Below are 18857 nucleotides of genomic sequence, written 5' to 3'. Positions count from 1 at the left end.
AAGCTAATTTCAAGAAACAACAAAAGAGACTTTAACTTAAGGATGACAGAGAGAAAAACATTGTAACCGCTGCACACTCATTCCCAGGAGAGGAAAGGAACAGACCATACAAAAAGAATGAAATCCATTTAGTTTTTTGTTTCCTTTCTCCTTTTGTTTGTGATTTGAGCACAAATGAGTTTGATGTTTGCCGCCAACAAAATGGAGATAACGCTAACCAAGTGAATGTCAAAAACAAACACTATTGTGACAGTATTTATTTATTTTATTTATGTCATAGATTTATTTTATATTTATTTATGTATTTATTTGTTGATTTATACACTGCTCAAAAAAATAAAGGGAACACTAAAATAACACATCCTAGATCTGAATGAATGAAATAATCTTATTAAATACTTTTTTCTTTACATAGTTGAATGTGCTGACAACAAAATCACACAAAAATAATCAATGGAAATCCAATTTATCAACCCATGGAGGTCTGGATTTGGAGTCACACTCAAAATTAAAGTGGAAAACCACACTACAGGCTGATCCAACTTTGATGTAATGTCCTTAAAACAAGTCAAAATGAGGCTCAGTAGTGTGTGTGGCCTCCACGTGCCTGTATGACCTCCCTACAACGCCTGGGCATGCTCCTGATGAGGTGGCGGATGGTCTCCTGAGGGATCTCCTCCCAGACCTGGACTAAAGCATCCGCCAACTCCTGGACAGTCTGTGGTGCAACGTGGCGTTGGTGGATGGAGCGAGACATGATGTCCCAGATGTGCTCAATTGGATTCAGGTCTGGGGAACGGGCGGGCCAGTCCATAGCATCAATGCCTTCCTCTTGCAGGAACTGCTGACACACTCCAGCCACATGAGGTCTAGCATTATCTTGCATTAGGAGGAACCCAGGGCCAACCGCACCAGCATATGGTCTCACAAGGGGTCTGAGGATCTCATCTCGGTACCTAATGGCAGTCAGGCTACCTCTGGTGAGCACATGGAGGGCTGTGCGACCCCCCCCCCCAAAGAAATGCCACCCCACACCATGACTGACCCACCACCAAACCGGTCATGCTGGAGGATGTTGCAGGCAGCAGAACGTTCTCCACGGTGTCTCCAGACTGTCACGTCTGTCACATGTGCTCAGTGTGAACCTGCTTTCATCTGTGAAGAGCACAGGGCGCCAGTGGCGAATTTGCCAATCTTGGTGTTCTCTGGCAAATGCCAAACGTCCTGCACGGTGTTGGGCTGTAAGAACAACCCCCACCTGTGGACGTCGGGCCCTCATACCACCCTCATGGAGTCTGTTACTGACCGTTTGAGCAGACACATGCACATTTGTGGCCTGCTGGAGGTCATTTTGCCGGGCTCTGCCAGTGCTCCTCCTTGCACAAAGGCGGAGGTAGCGGTCCTGCTGCTGGGTTGTTGCCCTCCTACGGCCTCCTCCACGTCTCCTGATGTACTGGCCTGTCTCCTAGTAGTGCCTCCATGCTCTGGACACTACGCTGACAGACACAGCAAACCTTCTTGCCACAGCTCGCATTGATGTGCCATCCTGGATGAGCTGCACTACCTGAGCCACTTGTGTGGGTTGTAGACTCTGTCTCATGCTACCACTAGAGTGAAAGCACCGCCAGCATTCAAAAGTGACCAAAACATCAGCCAGGAAGCATAGGAACTGAGAAGTGGTCTGTGGTCCCCACCTGCAGAACCACTCCTTTATTGGGGGTGTCTTGCTAATTGCCTATAATTTCCACCTGTTGTCTATTCCATTTGCAAAACAGCATGTGAAATTTATTGTCAATCAGTGTTGCTTCCTAAGTGGACAGTTTGATTTCACAGAAGTGTGATTGACTTGGAGTTACATTTACATTACATTTACATTTAAGTCATTTAGCAGACGCTCTTATCCAGAGCGACTTACAAATTGGTGCATTCACCTTATGATATCCAGTGGAACAACCACTTTACAATAGTGCATCTAAATCGTTACATTGTGTTGTTTAAGTGTTCCCTTCATTTTTTTGAGCAGTATATATTGCAAAGAGGAAATGTAGTGGAAAGGGAAGATACTGACAAAAATAGAGGGGAAAGTTCTGTTGGAATATTGGCACAGCATTTGAAACTGACAAAATGGCTGCTGTAGTTGAAACCAGATTGAACCCTCTTTTCCAGAGCGAGACGGAAAACAACCTCTTGTCCATTCATTCTTCAATGTTTTAGAAACCAATGCTGCAAAAATCCTTCCAGCTCCTTTTGATGTCTTTTTTGTTGATGTCTTTGTTTGGTATAATGAAGATTTCCCATTTAAAGCAACAAAACAAATTTTAAGAAATGAACCAAGGATAGATTTGATGCTTTGGGAATTTCTGGGATGGCAAAAAATATGAATCTTCCAGGAAGTAAATACAAAATTATCTCATAGACACTTGAAAAAGCAGAGGAGAGCAGGAAAGGGTGGGGGTAGTCCTTCTCTGTCATATTCTGCTAGAATGTTGTTACTTAAGTGTACAAAGATATGGACACACCACATAAAAACACTGACTGAGGGCCCAACACCACGTGCAGAACACAAGCAGTATTCATATACACATGAACCCTCCTTTTCTTTCAGAGAAAAAAAAACTGTTATAAACTGGACCTTAAAATTGGAATGCACTGTCCTAAAAGACACAAAACAAATAAAGTGGTTCCCTCTACCATCCCTTGGCCACTGCCTTGCCCCCCCCCCAACTCCTTCATTATGTCCCCCCTCATACTCCTATTCCCTTGCACAGAGCACCAAAAGAAAACACAGGTTTCGTTCTAGTCGCTCCCCTAGTCCCTCGCTAGTCCCTCGTCAGTCGACACCATGTTTCATGCCACTGCCATTAAGCCCCTATTATCAGTCTCACCCTACCTCACCATTCCTTGGCTGTGACCACAGCACAGTAACTAAGACTCACCGCTGCACGTTATACCACGTCCCCATCAGCCATCATCACACTTCATATCAGTCGGAGTCAACACACTGCTACCGTAGCACACAACTGCTTGTACAGCAAACAGGGCGATTCTGTAGCCAGGAGACTTAGAACAGTAGGTTATTGTAACTCTTTATTTATCATACTGTCTATAACGGCTGTACTGTACGCTTAATCGGTGTGAATCGACCATTTACTATGAAATATGAAAAGAGTGGGTGGCAGTCTTCGTCGATTTCCTTACCTGGGGCTCATCTCGCTCCCCTTCCACACAGCAAAGAACATGATTATAGCTTGTTGACTTTAGTAGCTCACCTCTCATTGTAGCTCACACCCTTCACTCAAGGCCTTTTGGCAGGAATCATGTACCCATTTTCCTACTATCGTGTCGAACTGTGCTGTCTTGGATATTTTCCTTTCACATTGTCCTTTCCAGCATGGTTCCAGGAACTATTGTGAAGGTGTAACCAGGCTAGCCGAGCTAGTCTGCAATGAAATGCTGCATGATACTACTGGAAAGCAATGTGGCCCTGTAGGTGATGATGACAGTGAATGTTTTTTTACTGCATTAATATAGGTGGCTTATGAATCCAGCACCGTCCTGCACAGAATAGTAGTAGTAAGAGTTTGCATAGCCAGGAATTAGTTTGAGCGCCTTAAGATGATACGTACGGAGGGAGGTACTTGTCTGTTATATTTGCTCGACCTGTCAGTGTGTGTGTCCGGTGTCTGTGTGAGATTGTATGTGCACGACCTCTCAGAGCCCTCATCCTCCCCCCCGCCACATTCTAGGTCAGAGGTCAGGGTCATTTGAATGGGAGATAGATGTGAAACAAGACCCACGACCCCACAGTCTTTCATTTTCCATTACCCTGTGCTAAAAAACAGAGACAGTTAGTGGGAGACCGTGTTACCCTTACCTTTTGTATAGGTGGGGTAGGCCTCTCCCTTCCCAGCTCTGTTGCTTCACGTTTAAAAGAGTTTGGCTTCTATTGGTTTCAATTGGCGTTGTTGAGGCCAGAGGGCCTGGACGTTGCTGTTACTGAGAGCTTTGACGCCCCGCCTTTCCTCGCCTGAAAACAAAAACTAGGAGAAATACTGGCTGGAGACACAACTAGAGCGAAACCCTTAGACATTCTGTGTAAATAACCGTTCAAACCCCATTGTGGGTGAATCTTACAGCGAAAAGGCCGCTTCTCTCCAACCACCCCAACTCCCTCCTTGCACCCTTCCTATACCCTCATCTCTTCTTAAACCCCCCCACCCTCTCATCCAGATGAAAATACCTCAACCCAACCCCATCCTTATATAATCACACCCCTCCCCATGTCTCTGTCCATTGTATACAGTAAGTATGAAACCATATCTTGATTCTTTATTCACACTGTACTCACAATATGATTATTGTCATCATTATTGATCATTCCAAGATTGTAAAACTGTAATTCCCCCCCCCCCTTCATACACAGTAGATCAAAACAATTCTTAAATATTTAAAACAGTAATGTGGGGGGGAAACAACATGAGGAGGATGATTATATAAGAAATGTCTGTATTATATTTAAAAAAAAAATGAAAGTGCACTATTATGATTATTATTGCCTGTGATAAATAAAGAACAATAAACTACATCAGAAGTTAAGAAACTGCCTCAATTCTTGATTGATAATTTACTGTATTGACTCCATTAATAAATGCGCTCGCAAAGGGTGTTTACCGCGTACCATGTGACAAAAAAAGAGGCGGGGTTGTGCGCGTTAAGTCTTCCATGTATGTGGCTCTCTGGCGACGCTGCCCACCTACACCAGTCTGTTTTCACTGGAAGTGAGAGGAGTGGTTGAAGGGAAAAAAAGAGATTCGGTGTTTGAATAACTTCTTATTTGGTGTGCTTTTACGACAAGACATTTCAGGATTAAACAGGTATTTCTATCAAATTTGTTGCTACTCGTTGTGGTTTTCCTTGGGCGTGGTTTTCAGTGTTCAGTGCGCTTGGATAAATGTTTTCCCATACACACATTTCATTGCTGCACCAGAAGCTGTGCTTTTGTGTGTAGCGAGCGACGAATGTGCGATATTGAATGAACTCACCCTTCGTTGTAGGGACGTGGAACCAGGGTTGAGGAGTACCGGATTACTTGTAATCCGTAAAAAAACAACAACAAAAAAACGGTAACTGTAATCCGTTAAATTACCAGCAAAAATATTGTAATCAGATTACAGATACTTTAGAAAAACTAGATGATTACTTTTAATTTCAGAAAGGGTGTTTGCGAAACACTTCTGTTTTCTTAATGCCATTCAATTCAGCATTGAAAAAAGCGCAAATGTAAATTTGTTCCACCTGGGCGAGTCTGGCCACAAATCAGAGACCACTATGAAACACACCAAATGTGTTTGATGGATCGTGGGAAAAGAGCAGGAATAGGCTTTTGTAGGTTACAGTCGATGTAAATCACAATGCTGCTGTTTCATTTAGCTATTTGCGCTTTACGGATTGTGATTATTGTGGATGGCTGTTCACACATCTAAATGTGTATTTGAATCCAATAATGGTTGAATTCAAGACATTTAAACTGCCTATCAATCGTTTTTGAAACAATTTTAACAATTACATTTACTTTTGATACTTAAGTATATTTATAGCCAAATACTTTTTGACTTTTACTCAAGTAGTACAGTACTGGGTGACTTTCACTTGAATCATTTTCTATTAAGGTATCTTTACTTTTACTCAAGTATGACAATTGGATATTTTTTTCCACCACTGTTTGCAACAAGTTTTTTTGGGGGGCTAAAACATAATGCTTCCCTAGTTTGTAGGAATGTTGCATAAATTTAGACTATTGGCTACAAGTAGGCTAGGGCCTAAATTGGACTGTAGATTTCCTATAGACACCTCATAACAACTGAAAGGTGTTGCTGATAGGCCTACACACAGGTAGGAAGTGGATGGGCAACTGTTTAGCCCAAAATGTTAAAATAATTCTTCCCTTCGCTTGAATTTCTTGCACAATTCATGTCACTGCAATCAGATATAGGTGGAGAAAGTAGGCCTATCCTTTATATTCTGTATAATACAGACCTACACACAGTTAATTGATTTCATGTATTATCAATTAACATGTAGTATAAACAACTGTATGCGGCGCACCACATGTTCCCGCAGTTTGAGTCTGCCCATTGTGAATGGAGTATTTTTAACATTAGAGCGATTTCTTTCTTTTATCCCAATGATCACGCCAAACATGCTTTACCGCATAGTATTTCATTTCCAAGATGCCTGTTTGCAGGCTACTGAGTGCAAAGGTTATTTGTAAACTTGTAACTTGTTTCACAACCTTGCCAGGAAAAGTAGCCTACATTATAGTTGTATTTCCATTGTTTAATTCAGTGCTGTTTACAATGTAAGGCTTCCAAGACCCCACATAGAGAGCTATAGCTGGGGGGTTTTACACACAGTATTGAACCAGTGTTCTCTGAAACTATTCCCAATTACTTTGCAAATGTAGATTAATAACGCAGGAACTCATCTGGATTGTTTGCACACTGTAGAATTCAATGTTTGAACCTGTTCAGGCTTTGTGGATGCAGGGCAGGCATGTAGTCTTTCACTTGCAGAGAGGAGATGGAGTCTTTCTCTTGAGGAGAGGAGCGGGAGGCATGGCAGCTGCCTTCCCCTAAGCATGGAAGATTCTTATGCTAAATAACAATCCTCTCCTTCATTCTCACAATACCTTGTGTTGTTATTCTCTGTACTTGTATCACATGCACATTTTTTATGTATTTCATCTGTGTGTGTGCACACCTCCACATTTTGATGTGTGTGTGTGCATGGATTCTTTGTAAATTACTGTGTCTCCGAGATTAAACACCCACTCCCTCATTCCTCTCAATCTCTCTCTCTCTCTCTCTCTCTCTCTTGCTCTTCTTACTTCCTCTCTCTCTTTCTCTCGCTCCTCTTACTTCCTCGCTCTTCTTACTGCCTCTTTCTCTCTGGTTTTCGAAAGAGACAGATGGGAAGAGAAAGAGAGATGCAAACCCCATCAGAAGGGCGAAATATGCATTCCAACACACATGCGAACACATTCTCTCTCGTGCAGTTTGAGCTACTCTAGGAAGTTGCGTTGCAAGCTAGCTCAGTGCTGCCCTCTCTCATTGAGTAGCTCAAGTTGAAGGCTGACAAATTATATTTATAATTCCTTCTGTGTGCTATTTTAAATGTGGGTGTATAGGTGAACCGTCAAATCCTGTGTGTACATAGGCAGGGATGTGTGTGTCGGTGTGTAGCTATTACAACTGGAATCAGTTCAGTTATGTTGGTATGATGTGAACTGTCACACAACAGTGGCAAGCTGTACCAGTGAACTTTACCCCTGTTGTGTGTGTGCCCCCACACATCTGTGCATCTTTTTTTCACGGCACAGTTACAGTATAGGCTACACTTATAGCTTTGACATTTGCAAATGATTCATTTCAACCATGTAAGGAATGACAGAGACTATAACTGCACAGACAGGTAGTCATTGACAGAAGTCATGTAGACCTACCTAGGTTATTTATGTAGATCTGAAAATATTGGTAATAGACTAATACAGTGGCACATTGTCGTTCACCAAAACTTGATTCCATCAGAGAGCACTTGATTGGACATGCCAATGTTTTTTCTTTCTCTTCTATATAGACTGTGACGATACCACTATCACAATATTTTTTACATGGCAAAAATGAAAACATGAAGCAGGCCAAACTATTTGGTCCTTTAATAACCTGCTGCACGTACAGTATTGTGTGCAATAGCTTGTAAAATAAATAAATGTGACTCGATGACAACATAATGATGTTTGTTTCCAACATTAGGGCTCTTTTCCTAAAGAAGTTAAATCCGCTTTTGTGTTTTTTGTTTCCTTGCCACAACACTAACAAGTATCGCGATACTGGTATTGTCCCGGCTCTATTGGATAGGTATTAGTATTATGGTTGAAATGTCCCAGACATCTGTGGAACGTTATTGTCAGGGATTATCAGTGGACTCAGTGGTAGGCCCATAGACTGTAAAAAGAATGGATGGAGCCATTGATGACGCCGCCCCATTGTTTCCTATGTGAAGTCTCAGTGGCGCATTTGAACATGAAAATGTGTAGTTTTAGCCTGTCACCATCTTGCTTCATGGAGGAGTTTTTGGAAACGTTGCATGTGCAGTTTGAGCTACTCCAGGAAGTGATGTTGCAGGCTAGCTCAGTGAGTACCTCAAGTTGTACTGCAGGCTGCAAATTAACGTTATAACTTCTGTGTGCAATTAAAAAAATTTAAAAAAAAGTTCAAAGATATACTTCTGGTGAAATAGAAGCAAGTATTGGTACCATGATTGTGTTATGATTTTTTTTCTTCATCTCTCACTCTCTCTCTCACTAAGACCACCATACTCCCAATGACTAAAATGGGGAATCCTGCTTTCTAAAAACATTATCCCGGTTGGCCTTGAACTCGAAGATGTAGACCAGGGCTCTGCTACCTTGTTCCTGGCAAGCTTCCCTCCTGTAGGTTTTCTCTCCAACCCCTGTTGTAATTAACCTGATTCAACCTATCAACCAGCTAATTATTAGAATCAGGTGCGCTAGATTAGTGTTGGAGTGAACCTAGAGGACAGTAGATCTCCAGGAACAGGATTGGTGAACCCTGATTTAGACCATCAGTAGAATATTTTATGCAACTGTATGGTCCTGTTTCTTTAGTGATGGTACTGTAGTTCTAACTGTAATTTCCTGTTTAATAGATGATTGTATGTGACTCTGGTCCTGTTTCCATAGCGATGGCAGAAGCCCACCAGGTGGTGGCATGTGTGACTCTAGACTACTAGTAGAGTGAAATATGTGACTAAGTAGAGCAGGTTATTGTATGTAACTCTGGTCCTGTTTCCATAGAGATGGCGGAGGCCCACCAGGCAGTGGCGTTACAGTTCACCATCACCCCTGAGGGGATTGGCCTGCGCCTTTCCTACCAGGCCCTGTCCCAGATCATCCTCTCTGGCCTGCGCTCCTGGAAGAAGAGGATCAGCCGCATGAGGGTAAGGAAGGACCAAGGAGGGTGAGGGAGGTTGTGGGTGTGTGTGATAATAATGGTGTCGAGACAACTTTGCAGTATTTTTTTGCGTGTGTTATTTCTTACATTATTTGCTCAGAACGTATCTTGCATTATTACCTAACAACCACTTTACAACAGGAGTATTGCCTGACTGGCTGGCATGAAAATAAACCACGGAAAAAGCGTCCTCCATTTGCCATTTAAGTGCATAGGTTCCATTTTTTTCCCCCCTGGCCCTGTGCAGAGATAGGTGCATGAAATTGGTTCATTCTAAATCAAAACTAATTTCACACGTATATTATTTAGTCTATGTAAAGACAAGATTAAATTAAGAATAGTCTGATAGTTGACAATATTATCACTTGTGAAAGATGTATTATCACTTGTGAATGATGTATTGATCATTGATATACATCATTCACAAGTGATAATACATCATTCACAAGTGATAATATTGTCACCTATCAGACTATTCTTAATTTAATCTTATCACTTGTTAAGGCAAGAAAGAGTGCGACTTTTTCAAATCATAGTTGCACACCTCATGTAGCCTAGCCAATAGGCCTATATGTTTTGATAAGGTTTTTATCACAACTAAAGTGGACAAATAACTTCTTAAAATGAAGCACATTAATCCGCTTTACAACCGGTGTAGAGCCTAATTGGCATATATAGGTGGTGCGTGAGTTTCAAGTTTGGGGAAGATAATTTTCACCATAAAAATTCACCTTTTATATTAAAGCATTACATGCATAATCACATTTCTTTCTCGCACAGAAGGACAAGTTGACCCATAGAATAGGTCAACTTGTGTACTATGGGGGATAGTAGATTGATATAGGCTAGTGGTTATGCTGTTCATTAGGCCTACTCATCTTATTGGCTGATGAAAACGAAATGTGGACAGTTCTTCTAACATCTTCAATATGCGCCTCGGAATTCGATAAGAAGGATGCAGTTGCGTCCCCGATGTGTCTGTCTCCACTTGTAACGTGTCGTGTTTTATGCCGGATTAAGTGATATGACATGCTATTCTATAAAATAATTTCTCTGTAATACATAATCTAATGGTATTCTTTTGCCGTAAAGCCTTTTTGAAATCAGACACTGTGGTTGGATTAACGAGAAGTTTATCTTTAAAATGGTGTATAATACTTGTATGTTTGAGAAATTAGAATTATGAGATTTTTATTGTTTTGAATTTGGCGCCCTGCTATTTCATTGGCTGTTGGTGAGGGGTTCCGATGATGGAACGTCTTTCCTCAACAGGCTAGCCAACACCTAGCAGATACAGTGCGGGTACATCAGGGATGGCCGCATGCCCCCTCTTTTGTAGGACCACAGACCAATTTCACAATAAAAAATGCATAAAAATGTATCTCACTCGGGTCTCAATTTACTGTTGACAGTTAGAATAATAGAATGCACAACGTGCAATTTAGAAATGTTGTTGTGCATCAGCAGTCACTCAATTAGCCCATGTCACCAAAACCAATGTTTTATTGGTAAGTTAGTCCAGCTATCGAAACTTGTAGTAAGCATGGTCGAATTACCATGATCATTAATTATCATTATTAAAAACAGAAAATATTTGACTCCATCCTATGGCAATAATGTGTAGAATTGCAGGATATTAGCTGTAAAACTGCACATTTTTCATAAATTCAAAATTTAGGCCAATTTCATCTGTAGCCTAAACTGCATGCTTTCCCAAGTCGTATGTTGATGCCACTCGGCCCGCATCATGCAGTGACTGTGAAAAACTTAAAACCATTTGCACATATGGCTCTCAAACCAGTTACAGCATATGCCCCACCACATTTGATATGACGCATTAGTGGAAGAAACCCTGGCTCTCCAAAACATGTTCACCACATTGTCCTGCAGGCCTAGACTGGTCTACTGACGCCTTTCAGAGGCCAAACCTGAAGCTGGAGGCGGTGTGGGTCCGGATGCCACAGTGTCCCCCCAGCCTGAAGAGGTTGGGTCTTAGGGGCAGCTGCCATGGGGTACCCGAGAGGAGAGACAACAGCAGACTTAACAATAGTGGTCTCGGCCAGCATGAAACTATCAAGAGCAGCTGGTGCCCAATCAAGATTACCTTGTCTAGTGTAGCTGTGATCAGGGGAAATGGTGGGAAAGCGTAAAGGGGCGTTGCTGGCCTGCTTTGAGCGAGGGCATCCAGACCCATAGGGTCCGACATCAATGAGTGTTCTCCTGAAATGCAAACAGGTCCACCTGTGCTCTCCTGAACCTGTCCCAAAGCTGTAGCACCACCTGAGGGCGTAGATTCTAGTCCCCCCCCCCCCCCCCCCAGCGGGTCGTCTCTCGAGAGCATGTCCGCTGCATTGTTCAGGACCGCAGGGATATGTGTTGCTTGCAGCGATGCCAAGCGGGTCTGGGCCCACGGCAAGAGCTCCCGAGCCATTTGATCAGGAAATGCTGTCCTACCAGGGAGGGCTGTAACTGTTGAAGATCTGGGCAAACCACTCTGAGCTCCAGCACATTGATGTGTTGACCACTCCATGGGGGGATCCAGCGGTTATCTGCCTCTGAACACGGCACCTCAACCCGTCAGAGAGGCTTCAGTGCACACCAACCCTCTGTGTTGGACACTGATCCGGCTCAACCCTTTACTACGAAGGAGCTGGATAGCCACTTCGATAGAATCCTCAAACATGCACAAATCACCAACAGTTGTCTGTGTTGTTTTGGGTGCCGGCCATGGGAGTTGAACCATCGCTGGAGTGGCCTGATGGAGAATGCCCAGCGGAACCAACAGTGAAGCCATTGTCAGTAGTCCGAGTAACTGTTGGCACACTAACACTGACATGGCTCGTCCGAGCCAGAAACAGTTGAGGTAGGATAGGATTTTGTTACTCTCACCTGAGGGAGACGTGCCCTCATGAGTCGAGTCTATGGACATCCCGAGGTAGATCACCTTCCGTGAGGGGGTCAGGTGACTCTTCTCCTCATTTAGGGTGAGGCCCAGAACTCCAATGTGGTTCAAGAGGGTCCTCGTGTTCTTCGTGGCCTGTTCCCTGGATGGGGCAGACTATTGAATCGTCCAGGTAAGGCAATTACTCCCCCAGTAGAATGTGCCACCACAGGAAAAGGCAAAGGCTGGCGGGCCAGCCAAAATGCTGCAGTAACAGTGTCCACCATGCAATGTGAGAGTCTGGTTGGATAGACCCTGGCCCAACCCTCGTATTGCCTGTGTCTATGAAAAGTGTCCATTGCCCTAGCTGGGCACAACACACTGGGGGAAGCCCCTATTTCACCCGCAACAGCGAGAGGGGCGTGTATGAACAACTGTAAAGGCCGGTTAACGTGTCTGTCAGACAGAACCATTGGCCAGAATGAGGGGTTTGGATGTAGATTGACACCCCTTCATCTGAACTCATTCAGACACAATCAGTCAACCAGGGTGTCAACACTAGAAGACCCTGAGACATTTGAGGCGCCATAACTATAGCGGTGGCCAGCATCGGAATTGGAGTTTGTAGCCTTCCATCACTGTATTCAGTGCCCATGGAGACTCCACTTGCCTTTCTCTCAGCGGAAAGCACCTCATTGTGACTGCTGAGTGCCACACTTCTTGTGGGCAGGGACAGCTTGCATTTCTGAAGGCGAAAAACCATACTGGAAATGGTACTTTCTCTTTGTGGGAAGAAGAGATGGGTAGTTTATACCCTGCAGTATAACAAAATAATATGGCAACTCCAGCGCCACACTGTGTAAGACCAGCAGTGTAATCTAGCTGTTATCTGAGTTTATAAGGGAAACTAGGATAGTTACTGTCTGTACTGTAAACTAATGTAACAAAACTATAGTAAACCCAGCTATATACTGAAACCCTCAGTGTAATAGATGTGAGCTTCCAAGGGAAACTAGGATAGTTACTGTGTGTAGACTACTGTAAGTAGTGCAACTGAAAAACTAGCTACAGCTAGTTTTTCACACACTGTGTGAAAAAAACAGTAGTGTAATCAGTGGTGACCCTTCATTCAGGGGGGGGGCATGCTTGTTTTGCATGTTATTTTAGCATTAATACATGTCACATCAGTTTGCAAACAATGTAAAAAATATATACAGTATATCATTGAGTTAATAAAGCCGCATACAAACATGGTCTCTCTTTTTTGTTTTTTTGACTAAGGCAGCTCCAAAATGCAGGTGTTTCAGCCTAGCTCAGTGCTTTCTGTGGCGGTGGGGCAAGCCAGCAGAAAATACGGAGAGTTGCGCCGTGATTGGCTCAGTGTTCTGTCACTCATGGGAACATTACGTCACTGCAAAGTCTAAGGGGAGACCTCGAAAATTCTAGCCCTTTGGGTGCTGACATAGAATTACATTATAAGTGGCCATCCAAGAAGGCTTAAGATAAAATGACGTCAAATCAGGTTATTTGTAGATTCGCTTTGATTGGACTGATCATGTCAACATCATACTTTCAAAATCTTAGCGAGCAGTCATCGTCATGAATCAAGTCGACAATCTACTGGCAATCTACTTTTCAATCCTTGTCATATGAAGATAAATAATGAAGGGAAATGGTCGATAAAACGTATCGGCGGTCATCGGCCATTGGACATACACATTACACAATAAGTTGGAAATTGCATATTCAACAATGAGTGGTTTGGAAGGAAGTGAGCACAGCACAACAAGGTGAGTCCAAAAATGTACTGTATTCTGCTGCATAAATGATGTAATATGCCAGGGAGATATGTATACTGTAGCTAAGAAAGTAATACTTAAGTGTATGTTGTGTAGTAAGCTGTTAGTAGCCTATGTGCCTTACGCTAATCATTTGGTCCCTTTTCCCCTATTAATTTCACCTACTATTTGGAATTGGTGGTGCACATGTAGCCTATAGCCTTTTAGAGACATGTAATCATCGAATATTGTACAAGCTTTTGTTGTCTGTTTATATGCCCCCGTTATTTATCCTATGGTTCTGAGTTGGTGTACAGGGAGAATACTGTAAGAACGGCCCATGTTCTGAATTCTATCCCTGTACATTTCAAAAGTGCTGAACAAATAGTTATATTGACAACTTCCGTCCTAGCTCTCTCATTGTCTCAATCCAAATTACAGATTGCTTCTTATCTGCTCGACGTTCCCTTTTGCCATAGTTTGTACATCTCAATTGTCAGTAGAAACGACATTCGTTTAAACAAGTCAGCCATATCAGCTATGTTTTTTAAAAGACAGTAAATGAGGCTGAATTAACTTTTTTGCTACCAGACAAGGCTCCGCTGATAGCCAGGTGTAGCAGTGGTAAGGTGTTGAGATTACTTTTGGGACTCTGCTGTTGGGACAGCTTTATGTAGGCCCTAACAGTTCGTGGAAAACACAATTGTTTAGTGTTGTGTAGTGGCTTCGCTGGCATGCATAATTATTTGTTTATTTTTTGGCCCCACAGAGATTCATGCTAAAATCGCCACTGAGTGGAATAGAGCTGTCTGTTTCCAATTAAAGGATAGTTACTGTCTGTACTGTAAAGTAGTGCAATATAACTATAGTAAACACAGCTACACACTGAAACCCTCAGTGTAATAGAGCTGAGTTGTGAGTTTCCATGGGGAAACTATGATAGAAACTGTCTGTACTGTAAAATAGTGTAACAAAAATTATCGCAACCTAGCAACTGTGCGAAAAAAAACACCAGTGTAATTTCACTATGGTTGGGCTAACAAAAACTCAGCCCAATACTGGAAAATGAAGCCAACAGTGTAATATTACTGTATCTATATTATACACTGTGCAATACCGTATGATAGTCAACGACACTATCATTTAATCATCCATCGATGATGGCTAGAAGACCGGCGACGCTGAGCGCCGCCCGAACAAGGAGAGGACCCGACCTCGGAGGAAGTCATGACAGTACCCCCCCCTTGACGCGCGGTTCCAGCAGCGCGCCGACGCCAGCCTCGGGAACGACCCGGAGGGAGAGGCGCAGGGCGATCCGGACGGAGACGGTGGAACTCCCGCAGCATTGAAGGGTCCAACACATCCTCCACCGGAACCCAGCACCTCTCCTCCGGACTGTACCCCTCCCACTCCATGAGGTACTCAAGGCCCCTTGCCCGACACCTCGAATACAGTATAGAGCGAACGGAGTATGGAACCTCCCGCACCTCAGACTCCTGGAGCGGGCCATCCACCACCAGCCAGAGGAGAGACACATGGAACGAGGAGTTAATACGGTAATCGGGGGGAAGCTGTAACCTATAACAAACCTCGTTCACTCTCCTCAGGACTTTAAATGGCCCCACAAACCGCAGGCGCAGCTTCCGGCAGGGCAGGTGGAGGGGCACGTTTCGGGGCCTCACTGTGGTGACGGTCTGCGGCAACTTTCTGCCGCAGTACAGCGCGCTGAAGGTGGACGTGGGCGGCGTCCCATGTTTCTTCCGCACGCCGGAATCAGTCGTCCACCGCAGGAGCCTCGGTCTGACTCTGATACCAAGGCGCCAGAACCGGCTGGTATCCCAGTACACACTGGAAAGGGGAGAGGTTAGTGGAGGAGTGGCGGAGCGAGTTCTGAGCCATCTCGGCCCAGGGCACGAATGCTGCCCACTCCCCCGGCCGATCCTGGCAATACGACCGCAGAAACCTGCTCACATCCTGGTTCACTCTCTCCACCTGCCCATTACTCTCGGGATGAAACCCTGACGTAAGGCTGATCGAGAACCCAGACGTTCCATGAATGCCTTCCAAACCCTCGAAGTGAACTGGGGACCCCGATCAGACACTATATCCTCAGGCACCCCGTAGTGCCGGAAGATGTGCGTAAACAAGGCCTCCGCACTCTGTAGGGCTGTAGGGAGACCGGGCAGAAGGAGGAGATGGCAGGACTTAGAGAACCAATCCACAACGACCAGGATCGTGGTGTTTCCCTGTGAGTGGGGGAGATCGATAAGAAAATCCACCGACAGGTGTGACCAAGGCCGCTGTGGAACGGGTCAGGGGTGTAGCTTCCCTCTGGGCAGGTGCCTAGGAGCCTTACACTGTGCGCACACTGAGCAGGAAGAAACATAAACCCTCACGTTCTTGGCCAAAGTTGGCCACCAGTACTTCCCAGCCAAACAGCGCACCGTCCGACCGATCCCAGCATGACCAGAGGAGGGTGACGTGTGGGCCCAATAGATCAACCGGTCACGGAAAACAGACGGAATGTACAGACGCCCAGTGGGGGACACTGGAAGGGAGCGGGCTCTGCACGTAACGCCTGCTCAATGTTCGCGTCCAGCTCTCACACTACCAGCGCCACCAGGCAGGAGGCTGGGAGTGGGATCCATGGGCCGCTCCTCTGTGTCATACAGTCGGGACAGTGCGTCTGCCCTAACATTCTGGGAACCTGGTCTGTAGGAAAGGGAGAAAACAAAACGGGTGAAAAACATGGCCCATCTCGCCTGGCGAGGATTCAGTCTCCTTGCTGCCCGGATGTACTCCAGGTTGCGGTGGTCAGTCCAGATGAGAAAAGGGTGTTTAGCCCCCTCAAGCCAATGTCTCCACGCCTTCAGAACCTTGATGACAGCCAACAGCTCCCGGTCCCCCACATCATAGTTTCGCACCGCCGGGCTGAGCTTCTTCGAGAAGAAGGCACAGGGGCGGAGCTTCGGTGGCGTACCCGAGCGCTGAGAGAGCACCTATCCCAGCCTCGGACGCGTCCACCTCCACCATAAATGCCAAAGAGGGATCCAGATGGGCCAGCACGGGAGCCGAGGTAAACAGAGCACTCAGGTGACCAAAAGCCCTGTCTGCCTCAGTCGACCACTGCAAACGTACCGGGCCCCCCTTCAGCAGTGAGGTAATGGGAGCCGCTACCTGACCAAAACCCTGGATAAACCTCCGGTAGTAATTGGCAAACCCTAGGAACCACTGCACTTCCTTACCGTGGTGGGAGTCGGCCAATTATGCATGGCTGAAATGCGGTCACTCTCCATCTCCACCCCCGAGGTGGAAATGCGATACCCTAGGAAGGTGACGGACTGCTGGAAGAACAGGCATTTCTCAGCCTTGACATACAGGTCATGCTCCAACAGTCGACCAAACACCCTGCGCACCAGGGACACATGCTCGGTGCGTGTAGCGGAGTATATCAGAATGTCATCAATATACACCACTACACCCTGCCAATGCAGGTCCTTGAAAATCTCGTCTACAAATGCTTGGAAGACTAATGGAGCATTCATCAACCTGTACGGCATGACGAGGTACTCATAATGCCCTGAGGTGGTACTGAACGCCGTCTTCCACTCGTCTCCCTCCCGGATACACACCAGGTTGTAAGTGCTCCTGAGATCAAATTTTGTGAAGAAGCATGCCCCGTGCATTGACTCAATCGCTGTGGCGATGAGCAGTAGCGGGTAACTGTACCTCACCGTGATCTGGGTTAGACCTCGATAGTCAATACACGGGCGCAGACCTCCCTCCTTCTTCTTCACAAAAAAGAAACTCGAGGAGGCAGGTGAAGTGGAGGAACGAATATACCCCTGACGCAGGGATTCGGAGACATATGTTTCCATAGCCACCGTCTCCGCCTGTGACAGGGGATACACTTGACTCCTGGGAAGTGCAGTGTCTACCAGGAGATTTATTACACAATCCCCACGTTGATGGGGTGGTAATTGAGTCGCCTTCTTTTTGGCGAGAGCCAAATCGGCATATTCGGGGGGGAATGCGCACGGTGGAGACCTGGTCTGGACTTTCCACCGTAGTAGCACCAACGGAAACCCCTAAACACCTCCCTGAGCACTCTCGCGACCACCCCGTGAGAGCCCTCTGTTGCCATGAAATGGTGGGGTCATGACGAGCTAACCAGGGAAGGCCTTGTACCACAGGAAACACAGGAGAGTCAATGAGGAAGAGACTGATTCTCTCCTCATGACCCCCCTGCATCACCATGTCCAAGGGGAGGGTAGCTTCCCTAATTAACCCGGACCCTATTGGTCGACTATCCAGAACGTGAACTGGGAAAGGCCTAACCACTGGAAAAATAGGGATCCCTAACCTATAGGTGAATGCTCTGTCGATAAAATTCCCAGGCGCGCCTGAATCGACGAGTGCCTTATGCTGGGAATGCGGGGAAAACTCAGGAAAATAAACATGCAAAAACAGGTGTACAACAGAGGGCTCTGGATGAGAGTGGTGCATGCTCACCTGGGGCGACGCCAGAGTACTCTGCCTTCTGCCTCGACCCCTAGAGGAACCAACATGGCACCGACCAGCAGTGTGACCTCTGCGGCCACAGATAGTACACGTGAAAGCCCCTCCTCCGGCCTCGCTGAGTGCAGCACCTCCCAGCTCCATAGGTACTGGAGCGGTGGTGCTGGGAGAGGGAATTGACAGAGCCCTCTCTGGACGTCCGTGGGTGACCAGCAGGTTATCCAACTGAATGGACATGTCCACCAGCTGGTCGAAGGTGAGGGTGGTATCCCTGCAGGCCAACTCTTGACGGACATCCTCGCGCAGGCTGCAACGGTAGTGGTCGATAAGGGCCCTGTCGTCCTCCTGAGCACTCCTCGTCCCCTGCCTCAGGTGGAAAAGACGTTCAACCGCCACTCTACCCTTGGGCGGGCGGTCGAAGACTGTCCGGAAGCGGCGGGTGAACTCCGTAAAGTCGTCCAACGCCGCATTTCCTTCTCCCCACACGGCGATGGCCCCTCCAGAGCTCTCCCTGAGATTTACGAGACGAGGGCGGACACCCTCTCCCTTCCCAAGGGAGCCGGGTAAAAGGTGCCCAGGTATAGGTCCAGCTGTAGCAGGAAACCCTGGCACCGTGCCGCCGTCCCATCATACTCCCCAGGAAGGGCG

The 18857-nt window shown here is 45.8% G+C and overlaps 1 long non-coding RNA gene across 1 annotated transcript in view; it reads left to right on the top strand.

Moving 5' to 3' along the window:
* The first annotated feature begins 4698 nt into the window (after positions 1–4698).
* The window catches only part of LOC115192086 (uncharacterized), a 35437-nt gene continuing 21278 nt past the window's right edge, over positions 4699–18857 (top strand). Inside the window, exons 1-2 of the long non-coding RNA XR_003877872.1 lie at positions 4699–4874; positions 8876–9018. This is a non-coding gene — a long non-coding RNA (uncharacterized LOC115192086). The remainder of the gene's footprint in view (positions 4875–8875; positions 9019–18857) is intronic.

This window comes from Salmo trutta, chromosome 4 (genome assembly GCF_901001165.1).
Source record: "Salmo trutta chromosome 4, fSalTru1.1, whole genome shotgun sequence".
NCBI classification, from domain to species: domain Eukaryota; kingdom Metazoa; phylum Chordata; class Actinopteri; order Salmoniformes; family Salmonidae; genus Salmo; species Salmo trutta.
This window is presented reverse-complemented; position numbering and strand designations above follow the sequence as displayed.